This window comes from Anolis sagrei, chromosome 8 (assembly GCF_037176765.1).
Source record: "Anolis sagrei isolate rAnoSag1 chromosome 8, rAnoSag1.mat, whole genome shotgun sequence".
NCBI lineage: Eukaryota > Metazoa > Chordata > Lepidosauria > Squamata > Dactyloidae > Anolis > Anolis sagrei.
Window position 1 is genome coordinate 7,181,704 of NC_090028.1, and position 15,782 is coordinate 7,197,485.

Genomic DNA, 15,782 nt, shown 5'->3' on the forward strand with positions numbered 1-15,782 from the left:
GGATGATTAGTGAGTGAGAGAGAGAGAGACAGAAGGAAGGGAGGGAGGAAAGGAATAAAGGAAGGAAAGAATGAGGAAAGAAAGAAAGAGGGAAGGAAAAGGAAGGAAGGAAGGAAGGAAGGAAGGAAGGAAGGAAGGGGAAATAAAGATTATGGGAGAAAGGAAAGAGAGAGAGAGAGAGAGAAGGTTTAGGGAAGGAGAGAAGGAGGAAGAAAAGGAAGGAGAAAGAAGGATTAGGGGAGAAGAAAGGAAGGAGAAAGAAGACAATTAGGAAGGAAGGAAGATTAGAGAAGGAAATGAGGAAGGGGAAAGGACAATGATTAGGGAGGGAGGGAAGGAGGAAGGGAAGGAGGAAAGAAGGAGGGAGGAAAGAAAGAAGGAAGGAGAAAGAAGGAAGGAAGCAAAAAAGGGAAAGAAAGGTGATGGGAGGAAGGAAAGAGATAGAGAAAGAAAGAAAGAAAGAAAGAAAGAAAGAAAGAGAAAGAAGGTTTAGGGAAGGAAGGAAGGAAGGAAGGAAGGAAGGAAGGAAGGAAGGGGAAAGAAGACAATTAGGAAGGAAGATTAGAGAAAGAAATAAGGAAGGGGAAAGAAGGAAGGAGGGGAAAAGAAAGAGGGAAGGAGAAAGAAGGATTAGGAAGGAAGGAAGGAAGGAAGGAAGGAAGGAAGGAAGGAAGGAAGGAAGGAAGGAAGGAAGGATGATTAGGGAGGGAAGTAGGGAGGGAGGAGGAAGAAAGGAAGGGTAATTTACTTCAATTCATACAACCCATCATTTCTGAAATGAAAAGTGTGCCATGTGTGGAAACGCGACATCAAAATGCAATTTGAGATGGCCCGTTATTAATATGGGATGACATTCAAACTAAGGCCCCATTTACACTGACCATAGAATGCAGTTCAGATGGAGCCTAGGATTCATCTAGACTGCTCTTGCCAAACTGGTATAGTGGAAGAGTGTGTCAAAGCACCTTTTTTCTGGAGCCAACTATAATTGAAAATTGCAATCAAATGTCCTCCAGTCAGAATGATCCGCATTTGCTGGTTTGACCTTTTGTGGATTTGATTATTTGAGGATTTGGCTAAAACGTTCGAAAAATCTAGGCCCTCCAAAAGCAAAGTTTCTGCAGTTTAATAAACTTTTCTGATGTTTTCATGCTGGAACCGATTAGGAAATGACATTTATAACCCAGGAATAAAAATTGTGTTACTTGTTGTTGTTGTTGTTGTTGTTGTTGTTGTTGTTGTTTTTCTTCTTCTTCTTCTTCTTCTTCTTCTCCACCTTTTTCTTCTTCTTCCTCTTCACCACCTTCTTCACTTTCTTCTTCTTCACCTTCTTCTTCATCTTCTTCACCTTCTTCATCTTCTTCTTCACCTTCTTCTTCATCATCTTCTACTTCACCTTCTTCTTCTTTACCTTCTTCTTCTTCTTCTTCACCACCTTCTTCACCTTCTTCTTCTTCTTCGCCACCTTCTTCTTCACCTTCTTCTTCACCTTCTTCACCTTCTTCTTCACCTTCTTCTTCTTCTTCTTCACCTTCTTCACCTTCTTCACCTTCTTCACCTTCTTCTTCACCTTCTTCTTCTTCTTCATCTTCTTCTTCACCTTCTTCATCTTCTTCTTCGCCACCTTCTTCTTCACCTTCTCCACCTTCTTCTTCTTCTTCACCACCTTCTTCACCTTCTTCTTCTTCTTCTTCTTCACCTTCTTCTTCTTCATCATCTTCTTCTTCACCTTCTTCTTCTTCTTTACCTTCTTCTTCTTCTTCACCTTCTTCTTCACCTTCTTCTTCTTCACCTTCTTCTTCTTCTTCACCATCTTCTTCTTCTTCGCCACCTTCTTCTTCTTCTTCTTCACCTTCTTCTTCACCATCTTCTTCTTCGCCACCTTCTTCTTCTTCACCTTCTTCTTCTTCTTCTTCTTCTTCTTCACCTTCTTCACCTTCTTCTTCACCTTCTTCTTCTTCTTCACCTTCTTCTTCTTCTTCACCATCTTCTTCTTCTTCGCCACCTTCTTCTTCTTCTTCTTCGCCACCTTCTTCTTCACCTTCTTCTTCTTCTTCTTCGCCACCTTCTTCTTCTTCTTCTTCTTCTTCTTCTTCACCATCTTCTTCTTCTTCGCCACCTTCTTCTTCTTCACCTTCTTCTTCTTCTTCTTCACCTTCTTCTTCACCTTCTTCTTCTTCTTCACCTTCTTCTTCACCTTCTTCTTCACCTTCTTCTTCTTCACCTTCTTCTGCTTCACCTTCTTCTTCTTCTTCTTCACCATCTTCTTCTTCTTCGCCACCTTCTTCTTCTTCTTCTTCTTATTGCCCCAGTGGCACAATGGGTTAAACCTTTGTGCCGGCAGGACTGAAGACCAACAGGTTGGAAGTTTGAATCTGGGGAGAGTGTGGATGAGCTCCCTCTGTCAGCTCCAACTTCCCATGCAGGGACATGAGAGAAACTTCCCACAAGGATGGTAAAACATTAGAACATCCTGACGTCCACTGGGCAGTGTCCTTCCAGATGGCCAGTTCTCTCACACCAGAAGCGACTTGCAGTTTCTCAAGTTGCTCCTCACATGAAAAAAAAATCATACCCTTAAAATGCATATATTAAAAATCCACCTAACAAGGGCTAATGCTTATGCTAAGAAATTGTGGCTTAAAATGCACAGTCTAAAATTGACATCATGGTCAAGTCTTCCCCAATATAAACATGCCCGGCTCCTCAGAGTGATTAAATATTTAAATATATTCTAATTTCTCCCCTATTTGTGCATGCACACACACAGAATGGAAGAAACAGTGACTGAAAATCTCAGCATTGCTCTGTGTGCATAGACATGCGCCCCCGTGTGGAGGGAAAAATAGACAGAGTAATAACATTGAATATTTATCGCTTTTGGAGAGATGACATCTATGGTTTTGTATTTTTTTTTTTTGTTTCTTCCCCACCATTGGGGAAGATTGTTTAACATCTACATGAAGCCGCTGGGAGAGATCATTCGGATGTCCAGATCTGTCACTCCTTCCCACCTGTCACCAAGGAGGCTGTCCAGACCTTGAATTGGTGTCTGGCTGCTGTGTCGGACTGGATGAGAGCTAACAAATTGAAACTGAATCCAGACAAGACAGAGGTCCTACTGGTCAGTCGTAAGGCCGAACAGGGTATAGGGTTACAGCCTGTGTTAGACGGGGTTACACTCCCCCTGAAGACGCAGGTTCGCAGCTTGGAAGTGATCCTGGACTCATCGCTGAGCCTGGAACCCCAGGTCTCAGCGGTGGCCGGGAGAGCTTTTGCACAATTAAAACTTGTGCACCAGTTGCGCCTATACCTTGGGAAGTCTGATCTGGCCACGCTGGTCCACGCTCTTGTTACATCCCAAATAGACTACTGCAATGCTCTCTACGTGGGGTTGCCCTTGAAGACTGTTCGGAAACTTCAACTAGTCCAGCGAGCGGCAGCCAGACTGCTCACCGGAGCGACATACAGGGAGCACACCACCCCCCTGCTGTGTCAGCTCCACTGGCTGCCGGTTCAGTTCCAAGCACAATTCAAGGTGCTGGTTTTGACCTACAAAACCCTTTACGGTTCCGGTCCAGCGTATCTGTCTGAACGTATCTCCCTCTATGTCCCACCACGGAGTCTGAGATCATCTGGGGGGGGGGGGGGGCTGCTCTCGACCCCACCATTGTCACAAGTGAGGCTGGTGGGGACGAGGAGCAGGGCCTTCTCAGTGGTGGCCCCTCACCTGTGGAACTCGCTCCTGGGGTAAATCAGGACATCATCATCCCTCCTCTCCTTCAGGAGGAGAGTGAAGATGTGGCTTTGGGACCAGGCCTTTGGGCACTCTGGCAATTAAATTAGACATTCAGGCGAGTAAGACCAACAGGATTGACGAAGTGGAACGGAAAATTAGAACTATGAGTTAGCGAACGCTGACCATGTAGGAGGAGGAGGAATTGGGTTTGTATTGGGTTTTTATGATTTTATTGATTTTATGGATATAATGGTTGAATTGTTGTTACCTGTGAATTGATGTAATTTTGTGTTGATTGTTCTGTGATGTAGGCATCAAATTGTGCCTTTATTTTTGTAAGCCGCCCTGAGTCCCCTTCGGGGTGAGAAGGGCGGGGTAAAAGAACCCCGAAATAAATAAAATAAAATAAAATAAATTGCTATTAATAATAATAATAATAATAATAATAATAATAGTTGTTGTTATTTGTATTATTCCACTTGTTTATCTTGTTTTGTTGTTGTTCATTCGTTCAGTCGGATCCGACTCTTCGTGACCTCATGGACCAGCCCATGTCAGAGCTCCCTGTCGGCAGTCACCACCCCCAGCTCTTTCAAGGTCAATCCAATCACTTCAAGGATCCCATCCATCCATTTTGCCCTACACATACACCAGGGATCCGTGGATACCGAGGAGGACCTGACACTTCCGAAGGACTGGGCATCCAAGTGGGAGATATGGGTGAAAAGGGTCACATTTGGGGTGAAGTAAAGGAGGGAGCCCCGGTGGCATAGTGGGTTAAAGCACTGAGCTGCTGAGCTTGTTGATCGAAAGGTCACAGGTTTGATTCCGGGGAGCGGCGTGAGCTTCCGCTGTCAGCCCAAGCTTCTGCCAACCTAGCAGTTCGAAAACATGCAAATGTGAGTAGATCAATAGGTACTGCTCCAGCGGGAAGGTAACTTTGCTCCATGCAGTCATGCCGGCCACATGACCTTGGAGGTGTCTACGGACAACGCTGGCTCTTCGGCTTAGAAATGGAGATGAGCACCACACCCCAGAGTCAGACATGACTGGACTTAATGTCAGGGGACTACCTTTACCTAAGGGAGGGAAGGAAGGAAGGGAGAAAACCCCGTTTCACGAGGGTGCGAGGAGAAGAGAAAGTCAAAAATATACATAGAAGCAGATAAAGTAATGCACCAAGGTGCACATTTATTGAGGGGTTATTTTTTATTTATTTATCGTGTCGTCCGCAACCAGACCATTGTATTACATTTCTAACAGAACAAAACAAACAAGCAGATAAAAAAAAAACACAAATTTTGCAAGATTGGTAGTTGATTAAATGTCCTTTGACCAGTATCTGGCCACTTGGAGTGCTTCTGATGTTGCCACAAGAAGGTCCTCTATTGTGCATGTGGCAGGGCTCAGGTTGCATTGCAGCAGGTGGTCAGTGGTTTGCTCTTCTCCGCACTCGCATGTCGTGGATTCCACTTTGTGGTCCCATTTCTGAAGGTTGGCTCTGCATCTCGTGGTGCCAGAGCACAGTCTGTTCAGCGCCTTCCAAGTCGCCCAGTCCTCTGTGTGCCCAGCGGGGAGTCTCTCATCTGGTATCACCCACGGATTGAGGTTCTGGGTTTGAGCCTGCCACTTTTGGACTCTCGCTTGCTGAGGTGTACCAGCGAGTGTCTCTGTAGATCTAAGAAAACTATTTCTTGATTTAAGTCGTTGACGTGCTGGCTGATACCCAAACAAAGGATGAGCTGGAGATGTCTCTGCCTTGGTCCTTTCACTATTGGCTGCCACTTCCCGGCGGATGTCAGGTGGTGCAATACTGGCTAAGCAGTGTAATTTCTCCAGTGGTGTAGGGCGCAGACACCCCGTGATAATGCGGCATGTCTCATTAAGAGCCACATCTACTGTTTTAGTGTGGTGAGATGTGTTCCACACTGGGCATGCATACTCTGCAGCAGAGTAGCACAGCACAAGGGCAGATGTCTTCACCATGTCTGGTTGTGATCCCCAGGTTGTGCTAGTCAGCTTTCGTATGATATTGTTTCTAACACCCACTTTTTGCTTGATGTTCAGGCAGTGCTTCTTGTAGGTCAGAGCATGGTCCAGAGTGACTCCCAGGTATTTGGGTGCGCTGCAATGCTCCAGTGGGATTCCTTCCCAGGTCATCCTCAGAGCTCGGGATGCTTGCTGTTCTTAAGGTGAAAAGCACATGTCTGTGTTTTAGAGGGATTAGGGATCAGTTGGTTTTCCCTGTAATAGGCAGTAAGAGCAAGCAGAGCAGTGTTTCTAAACCTGGGGGTCAGGATCCCTGAGGGGGTCACCAAGGGGTGTCAGAGGGGTCGCCAAAGACCATCAGAAAACACAGTATTTTCTGATGTCATGGGGATTCCATGTGGGAAGTTTGAGCCAATTCTGTCGTTGGTGGAGTTCAGAATGTTCTTTGATTGTAATGAACTATAAATCCCAGCAACTACAACTCCCAAAAGTCAAGGTCTGTTTTCCCCAGGCTCCACCAGTGTTCACATTTGCACATATTGAGTATTTGTGCCAAGTTTGGTCCAGATCCACCATTGCTCTCTGGGTATAGGTGAACTACAACTCCCAAACTCAAGGTCAATACCCACCAAACCCTTCCAGTGTTTTCCATTGGTCATGGGAGTTCTGTGTGGCAAATTAGGTTCAAATCCACTGCTGGTGGAGTTCAGAATGCTCTTTGATTATAGGTGAACTATAAATCCCAGCAACTACAACTCCCAATTGACAAAATCAATGCCCTCCCCCAATCTGTTACTATTCAAAACAGCAGCAAAATGAGTTATGAAGTAGCAACAAAATTAATTTTATGGTTGGGGGGTCACCATAACATGAGGAAGCGTATTAAGGGGTCGTGGCATTAGGAAGGTTGAGAACCACTGACCTAGAGCTTCAGAGAGCTTCTGTTCCACCATCTCAAAGCTCGCTGCTTGAGCGGTGATGGCACGATCATCAGCATAGATGAAACTCTCTGTCCCTTCTGGCAGGTCATTTGTGTAAATGTTGAACATGGATGGGTTAAAATGTGGTAAAACTAATCAAATGGGGAAAGATTGCTGCAGAAAGTATCGCTGGTAGTTGCTACCGGGTTCTTCTAGTCCTGCGAACATTTGCATGTCATCCCAGATATATTAATATTTGGACCTGGGCGGGGGGGGGGGGGGTCTGTGTTCGACATCACTAGGAGTTGTAGTTTTACAAGGTCTTTAGCCTTCTCTGCCAAAGAGCACATTACAAAATGACTTCCCTGAGTCATCAGTGCACTATGAGAGTTTCTCATTGAACTACCTGATGCAATTCCGTGCGGGTTATGGAGCCAGGCAGGCACCCTTTTAAAGGCAATGAATAATTGTAGATGTGTTGATGGATTTATTAAACAAATTGAGCATGAATATCTGGGAGGAGATCACTGCGAGGAAAAACACTTACGGAAGAAGGAGAAGACTGTAAAAAGCCTCTTTAGAGCTATCTAGCTCTGTTTACGGCTGCATGTTTTTAAAAGGTTGGATTAGTTCGATCAAATTGCTCATAAGTCAAGCTTTTAAAGCATTTCGCTGCAAGCACGATTGCGGGTAAAGCTTTCTGTGATCAACAATAGCGTTTACTGCATATCTAAAGGGTGTGTTTTAGGCCTGGGCGGTTTCGTTCGTTAATTTTGTAATTCGTTAAATATTCGTTAATTTTAGCAATTACAAAACGATTACAAAACTTATTTTTAAACCCGGAAGTGTTTTTAAATATCGAAACGGCAGGCGCCAAAAAATTTTGTATTTCCGTCCATTTCGGAAATACGTAAGATGGCCGCCTGGCGATGCTTGCTGGGAGCTCTCCTCTCTCTCCTCTCTTAGCCAGTCAGAGGCAGAGCCTGAAAGAGGAGGAGGAGGAGGAGGAGGAGAGGGCGGGGAAGGCGCCGGCTGAGCAAGCGAGCGAGAGGGCGAGCGAGAGGGCGAGCGGCGAGCGAGAGGGCGAGCGGCGAGCGAGAGGGCGAGCGAGAGGGCGAGCGGTGAGTGAGAGGGCGAGCGGCAAGCGAGAGGGTGAGCGGCGAGCGAGAGGGCGAGCGGCGAGCGAGAGGGCGAGCGGCGAGCGAGAGGGCGAGCGAGAGGGCGAGCGGCGAGCGAGAGGGCGAGCGGCGAGCGAGAGGGCGAGCGGCGAGCGAGAGGGCGAGCGAGAGGGCGAGCGGCGAGCGAGAGGGCGAGCGGCGAGCGAGAGGGCGAGCGGCGAGCGGCAAGAGAGAGGGCGAGCGAGAAGGCGAGCGAGAGGGCGAGCGAGAAGGCGAGCGAGAGGGCGAGCGGCGAGCGAGAGGGCGAGCGAGAGGGCAAGCGGCGAGCGAGAGGGCGAGCGGCGAGCGAGAGGGCGAGCGGCGAGCGAGAGGGCCCGCCAGAGTGAGTGCCTGCCTTCCCTCCTTAATAATAATTTCTTCTCCCTATTCTACTAAATTAATAATTAAATTAAAAAAATATTTTAAAAATATTGGAAAAAAAGGGCGCCATCTTTACAAAATGTTTTGTAAATATTAACGAAATTTCGTAAATACCGAACTTTTTTAAGGGAAAATTTTGTAATTATTTTAAATATCGAAACAAAAAAAAAACCCAAATACAAATCGATTTTAGAAACAAATTTTTGCGTTGTTACCCAGGCCTAGTGTGTTTAAAAAAACATATTAAATGTATAGAGTTGGAAGGGATCCCAAAGGCCATCTAGTCATGTTGACCATTTCCGCTACCTTGGCAGCTACCTCTCCACCAAAGTCAACATCAATGCCGAAATACAACACTACCTGAGCTCTGCAAGTGCAGCATTTTCCCGAATGAAGCAGAGAGTGTTTGAGAGTAGAGCAACTGCTTTGGGAGACGGTGGTCAGGCATCTGGACAACGTGGCCGGCCCAGCGGAGTTGGTGGCAGAGGACCATTGCTTCAATGCTGGTGGTCTTTGCTTCTTCCAGCACGCTGACGGGACATCCGTAGGGATACTAAGGTGCTTGTCTATTTTATTTTATTTATTTACTATTCTTGTATACCGCTGTATCTCAAGCCCGAGGGCGACTCACAGCGGTTTCCAGACAGCAAACAACGAAGACAATAAAAACAGCAACAATCAATATACCATAACAGTTAAACTACACATCTCCATTACTAGCTAATACAAACATCAATACACAATTCTCCCAAAGCCCCCCCCCCCCCGATCGCCTCATCATCCAAGCGTGATCCAAATTCGACGTCCATTGTTCCGTTCCTATGTTCAAATTACCAGAATTGCACTGAATTACTCAAATGCCTGCACAAACATCCAGGTCTTTAACTTTCTACGGAATGTCATGAGAGATGGTGCCAGCCTAACATCTACAGGAAGGGCGTTCCACAGCCGAGGAGCCACCACCGAGAAGGCCCTATCCCTCATCCCCGCCAACCGTGCTTGGGAGGCTGGCGGGATTGAGAGCAGGGCCTCCCCGGAAGATCTCAAAGTCCGGGTGGGTTCATAGGCCGAGATGCGGTCAGCTAGGTATCTTGGGCCGGAACCATTTAGGGCTTTATAGGCCAGTACCAACACCTTGAATTGGGCCCGGTAGCAAATCGGCAGCCAGTGGAGCTGGTGCAACAGGGGGGTTGTGTGCTCCCTGCGCTCCGCTCCTGTTAGAATCATGGCTGCCGCGCGTTGGACTAGTTGCAGCTTCCGGGCCGTCTTCAGGGGCAGCCCCACGTAGAGAGCGTTGCAGTAGTCTAGGCGGGATGTGACAAGAGCATGTACCACCGTGGCCAAGTCAGACTTCCCAAGATACGGGCGCAGCTGGCGCACGAGCCTGAGCTGTGCAAATGCTCCCCTGGTCACCGCCAAGACCTGGGGCTCCAGGCTCAGCGACGAGTCCAGGGTCACACCCAAGCTGCGAACCTGCGCCTTCAAGGGGAGTGCGACCCCATCCAACACAGGCTGTAACCCTATACCCTGTTCGGCCTTGCGACTGACCAGGAGTACCTCTGTCTTGTCTGGATTCAACTTCAATTTGTTCGCCCTCATCCAGACCGTCACAGCAGCCAGGCACCGGTTCAGGACCTCGACAGCCTCCTTAGTAGCCGGTGGGAAGGAGTGACAGAGTTGGACATCATCTGCGTACAGATGACACCGCACCCCGAAACTCCGGATGATCTCACCCTATATAAAGCTCTATAAAGCTATTGTCCTCCCAACCCTGCTCTATGCCTGTAAGACGTGGACTTTCTACAGACGTCACATGCAACTCCTGGAATGATTCCATCAGCGCTGCCTCTGAGAAATCCTGCAAATCTCCTGGGAAGACAAGCAGACAAACGTCAGGGTGCTGGAAGAAGCAAAGACCACCAGCATTGAAGCAATGGTCCTCTGCCATCAACTCCACTGGACCGGCCACGTTGTCAGGATGCCCAACCACCGTTTCCCAAAGCTCTACTCTGAACTCAAGAACAGAAAATGGAATGTTGGAGGACAGGAAAAGAGATTGAAAGATGGGCTCAAAGTCATCCTTAAAAACTGTGGCATAGACACTGAGAACTGGGAAGCCCTGGCCCTTGAGCACTCCAGCTGGAGGTCAGCTGTGACCAGCAGTGCTGCAGAATTCGAGGAGGCACGAGTGGAGGGTGAAAGAGAGAAACGTGCCAGGAGGAAGGCGCGTCAAGCCAACCCCGACCGGGACCGCCTTCCACCTGGAAACCAATGTCCACACTGCAGAAGAAGATGCAGAGCAAGAATAGGGTTCCACAGCCACATGCGGACCCACAAGGAAACCCATAATGGAAGACCATCTTACTCATCCAACGAGGGATCACCTAAGTAAGTAAGTAAGAAGCTCAATTGAGGAACTCCAGCAAAATCATCGCAAAGCTGTCTATTAGGCTTGGTTGATCCAGTTCGTCAATTTCCTACATACGAAACGAGTTTAGAACCATTTTTTTCTTGATCAACCAAGCCTACTGTCTATATATGATGACGTTTAGCAGACCTCAGCACCAGCATTGAACTGCATTATAAGAGTCGACACTGGCCAGATAATGCAGTTTCAAACAGTGCCTCAGTTGATAGGGTTGTGCAGAACTATAGTTGGTCCTTGTAAGTTGTTAGTAATTCGTTAGATTCATGTGAACGAATCACTAATAAGAACCATGCAAAAAAGGTGAGAGAAAAAATAAGAATAAAAACACTCACCAATAGGTTCTTGTGTTTTTTTTTCGGGCTATAGAGCCATGTTCTAGAGGCATTTCTCCTGACGTTTCGCCTGCCATAGATGCAGGCGAAACGTCAGGAGAAATGCCTCTAGAACATGGCTCTATAGCCCGAAAAAACCCCACAAGAACCTAGTGATTCCAGCCATGAAAGCCTTCGACAATACACTCACCAATAATTGTCATTAATGCTCGGAAGCCTCCCAAAGTCAGTTTAATTCTCAATATGAGCATTAACCAACTTTGGCTAGTGTTTAAATTAACACCCAGGCTGCTTGTCCATCACAATAAGGAAGGGCTTCTGGAGCAGGACTAGCTGGGCTGGATGGGAGACTGAGAACACAACCTTCTGGGAAATGTAGTTTGAGAAGGTGAAGCCCCCTGTGGCAGAGAATTCAAAAGGCCCTGCCCTCAACTACATTTCCCAGAAAGCAGTGCTCGGCATCAGAAAGCCCAATGAAGGCTATATCAGCCAGCCATTTAGAGACAGTCTAATAATAATAAATAAAGGTATTGAATCTACAAAGAGGACTGTGGCAGAGAATTCAAAAGGCCCTGCCCTCAACTACATTTCCCAGAAAGTATGTAGTTCTCAGTATCAGAAAGGCCAATGAAGGCTGCATCAACCAGCCATTTAGGGTCAGTGTACTAATAATAAATAAAGATATTGAATCTACAAAGAGGACTGCGGTAGCGAATTTAAAAGACCCTGCCCTCTACTACATTTCCCAGAAAGAAGTGCTCGGCATCAGAAAGCCCAATGAGGGTTGAATCAGCCAGCCATTTAGAGTCAGTCTAATAATAATAAATAAAGGTATTGAATCTACAGAGAGGAGTGTGGCAGAGAATTCAAAAGGCCCTTCCCTCAACTACATTTCCCAGAAAGCAGTGCTTGGCATCAGAAAGCCAAATGAGGGCTGTATCAGTCAGCCATTTAGAGTCAGTGTAATAATAATAATAATAATAATAATAATAATAATAAATAAAGGTATTGAATCTACAAAAAGGACTGTGGCAGAGAATTCAAAAGGCCCTGCCCTCAACTACATTTCCCAGAAAATGGTGCTCGGCATCTGAAAGCCTAATGAGGGCTGCATCAGTCAGCCATTTAGAGACAGTCTAATAATAATAAATAAAAGTATTGAATCTACAAGGAGGGCTGTGGCAGAGAATTGAAAAGGCCCTGCCCTCAACTACATTTCCCTGAAAGCAGTGCTCGGCATCCGAAAGCCCAATGAGGGCTGCATCAGTCAGCCATTTAGAGTCAGTTTAATAATAAATAAATAAAAGTATTGAATTTACAAAAGGACGTGGCAGAGAATTCAAAAGGCCCTGCCCTCAACTACATTTCCAAGAAAGCAGTGCTCGGCATCAGAAAGCCCAATGAAGGCTGCATCAGCCATCCATTTAGAGCCAATCTAATATTAGTAAATAAAGGTATTGAATCTACAAAGAGGATTGTGGCAGAGAATTCAAAAGGCCCTGCCCTCAACTACATTTCCCAGAAAGCAGTGCTGAAGTTGAAGACATCCCAGTGTTTATGACTCTCTCAATTGGTGTGGAATTTGCATGACCCCGCCCACTGCCTCTCCCTTAACTCTTTCCTACTCTTTTCAACTCTGTCTGCATCACAAACACAACAGAACTGAGTAGCAATGAAACATACTGGAGGGGTTTGGGGGATGAACTTCACATGATGGAAGTTGTAGTTCACCCTGCATCGAATCAGAGCACTGTTATCCCCACTGACAATGGACCTATATCACATTTGACACACAGAACATCCATGACCAGGTCTGGACCAAATTTGCCACAGATGATGGTACTTGCACACATACCCAACATGGCCAACTGTGCATACAGACCTGGTTTGAGGGACATTGGCCTTGGATCTCGGAGTTGTAGTTCACCCTTTTACATAGAGCTCTGAAGCCATACAACAATAGATCTGGATCAAACTTGGCACACAGAACCCTGGTGACCAACATAACATACTGGAGGAAGTTGGGAGGAGGGGGTGATCTACCTGCACGGGAGTTGTAGACTCTGGCACAAGCCAGTCAAGGTGGTCCAAGTGGTGATCGGCACACTGGGTGCAGTGTTTAAAGACCTTGGCCTGCACTTAAACACAATCGGCGCTGACAAGATTACTATCTGCCAGCTGCAGAAGGCCACCTTACTGGGATCTGCACGCATTATTCCCCGATACATCACACAGTCCTAGATACTTGGGAAGTGTCCGACGTGTGACCCAATTCAACAGCCAGCAGAGTGTCTGCTGTGGACTCATCTTGTTGTGTTTCAAATAATAATAATAATAATAATAATAATAATAATAATAATAGCTTTTATTTGTTATCTTCCCCATAGCTTGATAAAACATAAAACCGCTAAAATACAGATATTGAAAGACACAGAGCAAAGTGTGCTATCGCGCGCTGGGCCTATACAATTGGCTTTTGAACAGGATGTGCTCTTTGTTCCCAGCGGGAAGCCGGGGTGCCTCGGATGAGAGGCCCTAAGGATTTTCCTATACAAAGTCTTTAGAAGCTTAAAAGTTTAACAAAGTTCTTTGTTATTGCTTAGGTCTTCAACAAACAATCTTAGATCTTCAACAAATCAAACAAATGCTTCTTAACTTGTCTACAATGGACAGGCAACTTGCTTGGAAAACTATGCCCGAACAGGGCATAGGGTTACAGCCTGTGTTGGACGGGGTTACACTCTCCCTGAAGACGCAGGTTCGCAGCTTGGGTGTGATCCTGGACTCATCGCTAAGCCTGGAACCCCAGGTTTCGGCGGTGACCAGGGGAGCATTTGCACAATTAAAACTTGTGCGCCAGCTGCGCCCGTACCTTGGGAAGTCTGACTTGGCCACGGTAGTCCACACACTGGTTACATCCCGTATAGACTACTGCAACGCTCTCTACATGGGGTTGCCTCTGAAGACTGCTCGGAAGCTACAAATGGTCCAATGATCGGCAGCCAGGCTGTTAACAGGAGCGGCACTCAGGGAGCACACCACCCCTCTGTTGTGCCAGCTTCACTGGCTGCCAATCTGCTACCGGGCACAATTCAAAGTGCTGGCTTTAGCCTTTAAAGCCCTAAACGGTTCTGGCCCGACCTATCTGTCCGAACGCATCACCCCCTATGAACCAGTTAGGACATTAAGATCGTCCGGGGAGACCCTGCTCTCGATCCCACCAGCCTCACAAGCATGGCTGGCAGGGACGAGAGACAGGGCCTTCTCAGTGGTGGCCCCTCGGCTGTGGAACACCCTTCCCGCAGACATTAGATCGGCCCCCTCCCTGCTGGCGTTCAGGAGAAGAGTGAAGACCTGGCTCTTTGAACAGGCGTTTAATTAAGCAGTGCAATTAATTGATTGATTATTGGAACATGGAATAATGGACAAAGAGATCGGATTATGACTTTACTGATGAGACGTGATGGATTAGTTATATGGATGTATTGATGTTATATTGATGTATTGATGTATTGTTATATTGATGTAGTTGCCATGATTACTGTTTTAAATGCTAATGTTGTGCACTTTGTATATTGGTTTGGTTGTAAACCAAAGAGAGAGCGGAATACAAATGAAGTAAATAAATAAATAAATAAATATTTCTTTCCTTTACGAGGAAAACCCTTTTTGACCCCTACCTGGGCAATCTGCTTTCTAGGCTTTGCTGGTGTGGGCCCTACTCCCGGCTCCAAATTGCTTCTTGGGTACCCGAGTAGACCTACCAGCCAAGGCTCTGAAGAATTTCCAGCTGGAGTCCTTAGGATTTTTCCCACGAAAGTTGTACGTCCGTTTCTCTAACCCCAACGAGGGTTGCGTTGTAAAGCTGTTTCTCTTAAAAGCCTTTCTTTAGAGACTGTTCTTAAAGCTGTGAGGCTGTAAATTCCCCAGCCAGAGCTTTTAGGACTGTTATCCCCCGGACTTTGTAAGAAATGAAGCTTCTCTACAGGTAGAAAACTTTCACGTCCTGTAGCTGAGCTTCCAACTGTAAGACTGAACTAAAATGGTTCCCTTTCCCTCCTGAACCTGGAAAAAAGGGCTTTTGTAAGAAAAGCCCTTTTGTAAGAAAAGCCCCCCAGATTTTGTAAGAAATGAAGCTTCTCTACAGGTAGAAAACTTTCACGTCCTGTAGCTGAGCTTCCAACTGTAAGACTGAACTAAAATGGTTCCCTTTCCCTCCTGAACCTGGAAAAAAGGGCTTTTGTAAGAAAAGCCCTTTTGTAAGAAAAGCCCCCCAGATTTTGTAAGAAATGAAGCTTCTCTACAGGTAGAAAACTTTCACATCCTGTAGCTGAGCTTCCAACTGTAAGACTGAACTAAAATGGTTCCCTTTCCCTCCTGAACCTGGAAAAAGGGCTTTTGTAAGAAAAGCCCTTTTGTAAGAAAAGCCCCCCAGATTTTGTAAGAAATGAAGCTTCTCTACAGGTAGAAAACTTTCACGTTCTGTAGCTGAGCTTCCAACTGTAAGACTGAACTAAAATGGTTCCCTTTCCCTCCTGAACCTGGAAAAAAAGGCTTTTGTAAGAAAAGCCCTTTTGTAAGAAAAGCCCCCCAGATTTTGTAAGAAACGAAGCTTCTCTATAGGTAGAAAACTTTCACGTCTTGTAGTCGAGCTTCCAACTGTAAGACTGAACTAAAATGGTTCCCTTTCCCTCCTGAACCTGGAAAAAAGGGCGGAACTAAAACTTAACCATGATAGACAGGTGGCTAGCCCCATGACTGTAGCCTAGCAGGAACCATCCAACTGCAAAATGCATGGCCAGAACAAGCACATGCAAACACTCAAAGAACGAAAGG